The 9,465-nt window shown below is 33.8% G+C and overlaps 1 long non-coding RNA gene across 1 annotated transcript; it reads left to right on the top strand.

Annotated features, from left to right (window-relative positions):
* The first annotated feature begins 494 nt into the window (after window positions 1-494).
* Window positions 495-1,863, top strand: LOC134273154 (uncharacterized). The gene is made up of 3 exons (XR_009993360.1): window positions 495-549; window positions 796-920; window positions 1,303-1,863. It is a non-coding gene; the product is annotated as an uncharacterized LOC134273154 (long non-coding RNA).
* Window positions 1,864-9,465: the final 7,602 nt, after the last annotated feature.

Genomic DNA, 9,465 nt, shown 5'->3' with positions numbered 1-9,465 from the left:
CTGCATGGTTGTAAAGTATCTATGATCCACATTCGTATTTTGTAGTTTTAATTCTCCTATGCGTCTCCAAAGCTCAGAATATTCTGTCTGTGGGCGAGAGATTGTTATTATCATGTCATAGGGGGCCGCCATACTTGCTATACGAAACTAAAAGTCAATACATGTATAATTTATTACGTAAAAAAATCGAATTCTTTATTGATAAAACTTATTTTGATATAAAATATTGTATTTTCAGTGAAAAGTTATTCAGATAGTGTTTGTAATTTTTTTAAACAGAAATCTTGGAAATTCGAAACTAAGGTATTTCTTAGCTCTACCGTACATTTTTGAATCTAGGCGCAAACTTGAAAACGCGCGAGACATTGGAAGTGGGAATTTGTAATGTGGAAGAATCAGTATTTGTGATCTATTATTTGCATAGTCACTGTGCCGTTTTCGAATTGCATAATTTTATTTCGATCGGGTTCAATATTCTGTTTATACTAATTATGGTAGCCATGCGGTTTGCCTGGCTGTGAAGTTTGGTGATGTTGGCCTCCCTAAGGAGTAAGTTTTATATTGTTTTACTTGAATTTATATCTAACTTGATCATCTGTATCTAACAGTATTATGCAATATATTTTATCATGTTTAAATTCTGCAACTACAATGTTTTGTAAAACCGCGCATTTCCAGCATGCGATAGGCATAGGCCTGTTCAGCTCACATGTTAAAGTTACGCATTTAATTTTGTATGATTGCTTATGATTTTGATATTTTGTTGAATTCTTATTATGCTTTTGTAATTTGTAGTTTTTCACCCTCTCACAAGGTGTGTCCAATAAACAGTACAGTCACTGATCTTTGTCAACTTTTAAAGAAAATAACAGAATATGAAGAAGGAAGACTATATATAGGATCGATCTACTTCATAACTGGTGAGTGACAAAAAATGGAGACAATCACTGAGTCAGAAATCTGTCTGTAAATGTTACTGTCTATTTGTAAAATAACAACTTATTAAAGCACATTATAATAAATTAATATGTCTTTTTTTAATGCAATTTTTGTCTAACTTTGCTTTGAGTTTGGATCCAACCATATAACATACATTAATTATAGACTGAGACTCAAAACATTCATAGGCCTGATTGATCTACAAAATGGTGGTCCAAGAAATTAGGCTTAAATTCCACTCAGAATGTTTCAATTTGGAAGTGTCTCTGATGCAAAATTAAAAGAATCTAAAATGCAAGAAAATACAAAAAAGTCTTATGTTTTACAATCATGGGTACTTTCAGAAAATCTTTCTTTTTGAAGGAAAAAGAGAAGCAGTTCACAAATGTTGATGAGCAGAAGAGAAGAAACTCTGGCTGCACAAAAATCTGAGCTCTTGAAAAAGAAACAAAAAAAGAAATGAAAATATGAATGATATTCAATCAAAGGATCCAAATGATGAAATTCTGGAAATTTCACATGGAGAGACAATAACAATTTTTGAATTGACCATCTCTGCTTGAACTGCTTGTAAGCACTGAAAACTGTTTCCCTGGTGCTGAGCAAACTTTTCTCCTAGACTGGAATTAAAAACTGTTCAGTTTCTGGCATTAAAACACAATTTGAAACATGCTGAGGAAGGATCCCCCTCTCCTTTTGACCAAGTAAGGTTAAACATTCTGCAAAGAGTTGCATTTGAATTGAATTTTTTTATACTTTTACCAGGAATGAACTACATTACTCATTTACTATGGTTTAATGTGTCAGATTGTCTATTTTAATTTTTTTAACAAAGATTTTGTTGCCATGGTTGGAAAACAAACAACATTTCTGTAAAATCTTTCAAAATGCTGTATTATAAATCATCTACTGTTACTTTTTTAGCATGACTTCATGCATTTTCATGAATAAACATGAATAGTAATATTTCATTTTTTGTTTACGAATAAGCAAGAATATTCATGAATGCTAATGGTTCATGAATTTTATTCATTCATGAACATTCCTGAAAAAATTCATCAAATTATTCATGAATAGTTCATGAAGATCCTATGAACTTATTATTGGACATTCTTGAAATGATGAATCTTCATGCATATGACTCTTCATGAATTATTCATGAAAAAAAATATTCATGAATGTTCATCAATTTTCTTTCATGAATAAAAATTCATGATTTGAAAATGTCCAATAATAAGTTCATAGGATCTTCATGAATATTTCATGAACATTTCATGAATTAAATTCATGAAAAATTCAAGGAAATTCATGAATTATTCATGATCGTCTCGCAGGGGCAGCTGGAGAAGTTCAGGCAGGCGGCTCCTCAAGCAGAGAAAACTCCAATGGTCTGCCCACCGGTATCAGAAGTAATCTGGAACTCGGACAAGTGGTTGAAAAACTGATGAACAATTCCGTGACAGAAAGAACTAGATCAACTTACAAACAGGGTTTTGAGACATATAAACATTTCCTTTCAATACATGGTGTTGTTTATGATGTTAAATGTCCACCCATATCTGAAGATATTCTTGTACATTTTGTAGCATATTGTCAACATAACTTGTTGCTTAAATTTTCTACAATAAGATTATATTTGTGTGGAATCAGATACATGTTTTTAGAAATGGGAATTCCAAACCCTTTTCAGTCTAAATGTCACTCAATGGAACGATTGAAGTTAATTTTAAATGCAATTAGAAAAGTGCAAAGTAAAGATCAATTTAAAAATAAGGTCAGACTGCCTATTACAGCTCACATACTACAAAGAATTTGTACAGTTTTGAGGAATTGCTTGTTTAAATATTATACCAATGTTTTGTTAGAAGCTATGTATGTAACAGCTTTTTCGGATTTTTCCGTTGTGGTGAACTGACAATACAACAGAAATTTGATCCATGCTGTCATTTATGCTGTGAAGATGTCCAAATTCACAAAGATTGTGTTAAGATATTTTTGAAAACTTCTAAAACAGATCATTTTCACAAGGGTTCAAGTATTGTATTATACTCAAATGACACAAAGGTATGCCCAGTAAAATCTATGTGTAAATACATGCAGGTGAGAAAATTCTGCTATGCTGGACCTAAAGAAGCTCTTTTCGTTACAGAAGATAAGCTCCCTGTAACAAGATCATACTTTATTGAACACTTGCAGTATATCTTAAAAATTCTAGGTTTTGATTCAGAGAAATACAGTGGTCACTCATTTCGTATCGGTGCAGCAACATCTGCGGCATCAGCTAGAATAGAAGACCATCTTATTAAAACTTTAGGCAGATGGTCATCGGACTGTTATACTAGGTATATAAGAACACCAACTAATGTAGTTAGAGAAGCACAAATTAGTATGGCTACTAGTTTTCATTCAGATAAAATGTCCTAGATAAGGTTGATGTTACATATGATTGATGTTTAGAAAACTGATTTTAGCTTACATGTCAAGTTTATGTACAGGAACTCTCTACATTCATACAGGATATTAGATGAAGTTATTGATAAGTGAAATTATGCATATTTACATTTTGTTTGATGACGTTAAACTACTAATATTAGACCTTTCTGATGTTGTTCATTTTTATAGGATACATACAGGACATGCACTCTATCAGATGAAAATCACTTATGTATGTTGTTTTATCGATGTAAAGATTCAGTGTATTCATAGTTTAATCTAATATGTCTGGATCCATCTTTAATTGTCTCACGTCCACATTTTCACTCCTTTACTAAATTCTTATATCCCATACTTGGGGACTATGCAGCTGTACCATCTGCATATTTTGCCATTTACATAATGATATACACTTATATATCTCATTATTTTCTCCCAACTATGGGAACTTAATCGCTCAACATTGGGATCAGGTGCTTGTTACATCAGTTGGAGCAAGCCGTCTATCTTAGGTGAGCATTTCTTACCAATTAAGATTAGACTCCAGTTGTTTACTCTATTTTCAATCCACTCAGGTCCTCATATTAGGCAAGCATTTCTTGCATAGCCTGCAGGATTCAGAGTAAACAACTGTTACAGTTATGTAACTAGTACCTGGTTCTGATGCTGGGAGATTGACTTAATCTATCTTGTATAAGCTGCATGAGCCCTCAAGGCAAAGTTGTGAAATATTAAATAGTATTGTTAATAAAATTGTTGGAACTCTCAATTATATTCTGTTGTGTTTGGATAAATAAAATTTTGATTATGTATATAATCATTGTTTATTTTTCCAAATACAATATCATTATTATGCATAATACAGTGTCCCTTTTGTACCTCATGTAAACCACGTGATAAAATTAACCAATAGGGAATCACTATTAGCTGAAGTCAGCGTGCCTGTAGTGTTGATGTTTATATTTTTCCAGTTCAGTAACCACCACCAACCCCTTCCACCTTCCAATTATTGATGGTTCTAGACATAAAAGGGTTCATGAGCAATAATGTGCCATTTACATAATGATATACACTTATATATCTCATTATTTTCTCCCAACTATGGGAACTTAATCGCTCAACATTGGGATCAGGTGCTTGTTACATCAGTTGGAGCAAGCCGTCTATCTTAGGTGAGCATTTCTTACCAATTAAGATTAGACTCCAGTTGTTTACTCTATTTTCAATCCACTCAGGTCCTCATATTAGGCAAGCATTTCTTGCATAGCCTGCAGGATTCAGAGTAAACAACTGTTACAGTTATGTAACTAGTACCTGGTTCTGATGCTGGGAGATTGACTTAATCTATCTTGTATAAGCTGCTTGAGCCCTCAAGGCAAAGTTGTGAAATATTAAATAGTATTGTTAATAAAATTGTTGGAACTCTCAATTATATTCTGTTGTGTTTGGATAAATAAATTTGCTGCATTGCATATGTTAAAAATTAGATTTGGTTAATTAAAAAGGTGTTTTTTTCGTATTTTTATATTTGTTTGTCATTTTGTTATTTAATTCTTAAATGGCCTCTGATTATACTGATGGCCCAAATATTCTGAAATGGTGTCCTAAAAAAATTTTAGGTCACCATTTAGCAACCTAAAAGTAAGTGTGACTTGGTGCACTGATATAAGTTTCAGCCTAGTGGTTTCTTGAGAAGAGTTTCAAGATTTTTCTTATATATTTCAATGTAAAACTTGGATTCTTATTGCCACCCCACCCTACCACCTGGGGTCACGATTTGAAGAATTTAGAAGTACACTAGTCTACCCCAGGATGCTTCCACATACGTTTCAGTTTTTCTGGCCAAGTGGTTCTTGCGAAGAAATTTTTTAAAGAGTTTTCCTATATATTTCTATGTAAAACTTGGATTCAAATACTTCGTTCTACTACTATTTCCTATAGAAATGAACCCAAGTATTTGAAGCAGACTGTTGTGGAACTTTTCAGCATCAGAGGTTTAAACGAATAGCACATTGCCATGAAAAATCAACAACTTTATATTTTGTTGGACTTAAACCTTTTAAAGGTAAGAAACAAAAGTTTATAATGATAGAGACTTAAAAGGATGTACAAAGGAAAAAGTTGAAGCAGACAGCTAATTAAGTTCAGCCTGTATTGATTGAAACAAGCGGTCGAAGTGGGGAAGAAAACCCAAGTAAGTTTTTGTGTGACACTGGACCTAGATGTTGAGGGTCAGTGCGTCGATTTACCCAAAAGGAACCAAAAGAACCCAAAAGGAACCAAAAGGATTAAAAACAACCCAAAAGGACTTGAAATAAAGAGAATAAATGGATATTCAATGAACACTTTCATAATTTAATAAAAATAAAACAAGTTTTTTGGGGGGAAAGTGTGTGTTTGAAGTGGGGGTGGGGGTCCCCCACACCACACCACATATAAGGCGTATGTTATTTCTCAAAGAAAGTTGCAACAATATAAATTTAGGTTTTTGCCAACTTTTATGTTAACTTATAATATAATATTCATAATATGATTCAAGTTATTAATTTTCAGTATATCATGATATATTCCTTTTGGGTTCTTTTGGGTAAATCGCACCCATCGAGGGACATCAAAAGACTAAGGGCAAATTTGTTTCTCAAACATAGGTAATCAGAGATTACAGAGCTCACCTCAACGAATGTTGTCTTTAAGTAAGGCAAACTAAGTCACACAATTAACCAACAAAAAGTGTACATCCAAAAATGCAAAATTTATGCAATTTTGATACTTTGGAATAGACCTATATAAAAACTTAAAACTAGTTCTTCATCATGAAAATGTAATTAAAATCCAGCATCTGAAGCAAGATTGAGAGTTTTCATCCCTTGATGCATCATTTGTGCAACTTTGGTTTATATAAGCCTTATAGTTTCTTGGTGATAGACCTGCACCCATAACTTTTACGAGGTCTATTATCTGGAAAATGCGTGTCGAATTCAGCATCTGAAGCAAATCCATTAGTGTTAATCCTAAGATGTATCATCCATGCAAGTTTGTTCAACATAGAGCTCAAAGTTACTTGGAAATGAAACCTGTATAAAAAAACTAACCTTTTCACTAATCCGGAAAATGTAGGTCAGATTCAGCTTCTGAAGCCAGCCTAGTAGAATGCACCCTTAGATGTACCATCCATGCAAGTTTGGTCATTATATGTCTCATAGAAACTTGGAAATGAAACCTGCACCATAAACTTTAACATGTTTACTCGTCCAGAAAATGTAGGTCAGATTCAGCAATCGAAGCAAGTCTGGTAGTATGCACCCTAAGATGTACCATCCATGCAAGTTTAGTCATTATAGGGTTCTTAGTACCTTGGAAATGAAACCTGCACCAAAAATTTTAACCTGTTCACTCAACCAGAAAATGTAGGTCAGATTCAGCATCCGAAGCAAGTCTTGTAATATGCATCATAAGATGTACCATCCATGCAAGTTTGGTCATTATATGTCTCACAGTAACTTGGAAATGAAACCTGCACCAAAAACTTTAACCTGTTCACTCAACCGGAAAATGTAGGTCAGATTCAGCATCCGAAGCAAGACTGGTAGTATGCATCCTAAGATGTACCATCCATGCAAGTTTGGTCATTATATGTCTCATAGAAACTTGGAAATGAAACCTGCACCAAAAAACTTTAACCTGTTCACTCAACCGGAAAATGTAGGTCAGATTCAGCATCCGAAGCAAGTCTAGTAGAATGCATCCTAAGATGTACCATCCATGCAAGTTTGGTCATTATAGGGCTCATAATATCTTCGAAATGAAACCTGCACCAAAAACTTTAACCTGTTCACTCAACCGGAAAATGTAGGTCAGATTCAGCATCCGAAGCAAGTCTGGTAGTATGCATCCTAAGATGTACCATCCATGTAAGTTTGGTCAACATAGGGCTTATAGTTACTCGGAAATGAGACCTACACCAAAAACTGCACCAAAAATGTTAACCTGCACCAAAAACATTAAAATGGTCATTCCTTTGCTGAAATTGCAGCATCTGAAACTTTGACTGGTACAATGAAACACACTATAAACATCTTCCATGCATGTCCAATCAATATAGGACATAGAAGTACTTAAAAAGAAAACTGCTCCAAAAAACTTAACCTTAACCCGGGACGCCGACACCGACGCCGAGGGTATCACATAAGCTCCCCCCAACTTCGTTGAGGTGAGCTAAAAACTGGTTTTAGTTTTGAACCAGTTTTGTAAACTGTTCATTTGTTCCACAAACTAGTTTTAAACTAGTTTAAACCCAGAACCGGTTTTCCATTTGTTTTTGCTGTAACTGAAACCAGTTTGCTAAACCAACCAAACCACCACCGATGGTGGTTTATTCAGTTTACAAAAGAGCGCGGGAAGTATTCCTGTATGGCGGTGATGAAAGATGGTGACTATTTTAATAAAGAAAAACAGATATAAATAATTGTTTTTCCAAGGACAACACCTCCTTTGATTTTAATGCCACATTCTCTTGTTTGATATAAGGCTTCAGAAAATAGATAAGGCCTAAAATAAAATATTGTTTGTTTGCAGTTGCCGACCGACGCACTGAAAATGCACCCGACCCAAACTTTTTTTTAGCCATTTTTTAACATTATTTTTTTTTCTCCTATTTTTCAGAATATTAAAACTGTTTCATTTTCAATTTTTGTCTTCATCAATCATTAGTTTATACCAAGAGTGCAGCTTAAACATGTATAGTAGGCCTATAATGAACACTGTACGAAATTCCCATCAGCCCGCACGCCCGAGATGTACTAAATCGGGAGCGGACATATAAACTTTATACTGCATCAGCCCGCTTGGACGCACTAATTTTACCCCATCCCCAGCATTTTTGCATATAAATGTTTTGAGAAGGTAAAGACCAAATATTTCAACGTACATACAAGGCATTATTCCCTGGGACAACAAGAAATAGTCAATAAATCTGTAGGTATATGAAAAACACCACCATCGTCTTTTAACCTGAATTTCCTCTGTTTTCACGCATGAAAGATATTTTCAACTTTCCCTGATAAATTGTGCATTTATTTTCAACTTAAAGGATCAGATAACAAGAGGCCCACGGGCCTTATAGGTCACCTGAGTATCATGTAACAACTTTCCAGCGATTGTATTTGGTTCGTGTTTTAATCCAAAAGCCATGAAATTCACAAATTTTGAAAGAGGCACCATTGCTTATCAAAGGGCAGATTTCAAAGCATTAATTTATTTTTAGTCAAAGTACCCCCCCCCCCCCCCCCCCCCCCACCGAAATTATCTATTTTGAAAGAGGCCCCTTTCTTCATTATAAGGCCAGCATTTTTTTATGTTTAGGTTTAGTTATGAACATGAGAATAAAAAAGTCCCGAAGGAGAAGGAAATTAAAAAAAAATTTTGATAAATCAATTATTAACATTTGTACATTCTTTTTTTATGCTATCCTAATAGGCTCCTTACCACTGGACACATAATGCTTACAAATAGGAAAGTAGAACATTTAATTGCTTATTTCATCATCTGCCAGTTTGAGCAAGTTATATAAATTTTTTGATGTTGATCAAAATATATTTTAAATAATCAATTCTTTAAAAGTCTTTCAGTATATCTTCATTTTTTTAATATGTGTTAGGTGAATGTGTAGACATTGTTCTAAAATTTACTTGATGCCTAAAATTATAATTCCTATCATAAAACAGACAGAGAGTATTGGGGAGTATGGTGAACATTTTTTCAATTAAGTGTAAAATAATTTTTCTGGCTGATACAAATGATACTACATGCCTGTATATATTTGTATATTCTTGCCTTTTAATAGTTGAATTATTTTATATTTCTTCAGGTTATTGTTTATTTCTTCCTCAAATGGACTTAACTTCTCCCATAGTTTTATTCATTACATCTGATGCATAAGCAACCCTTTTCTGAAGAATGATGTTTAGACTGTAAGCTATAACAGAGACCTAAACAATGTCGCTGGCAATATGCAATAGCTACCACGGGCAGTTTAAAACCTGGGGAGGAAAATAATTTACAGACAGATACTTTTGAAACGAATACATAATTATC

The sequence above is a fragment of the Saccostrea cucullata genome, unplaced genomic scaffold, assembly GCF_032062105.1.
Source record: "Saccostrea cucullata isolate Sc308-1 unplaced genomic scaffold, CSIRO_AGI_Scuc_v1 ctg7821, whole genome shotgun sequence".
Classification (NCBI taxonomy): Eukaryota; Metazoa; Mollusca; class Bivalvia; order Ostreida; family Ostreidae; genus Saccostrea; species Saccostrea cuccullata.
The sequence above is the reverse complement of the archived record's forward strand: the minus strand, read 5'-3'. Positions and strand labels throughout refer to the sequence as shown.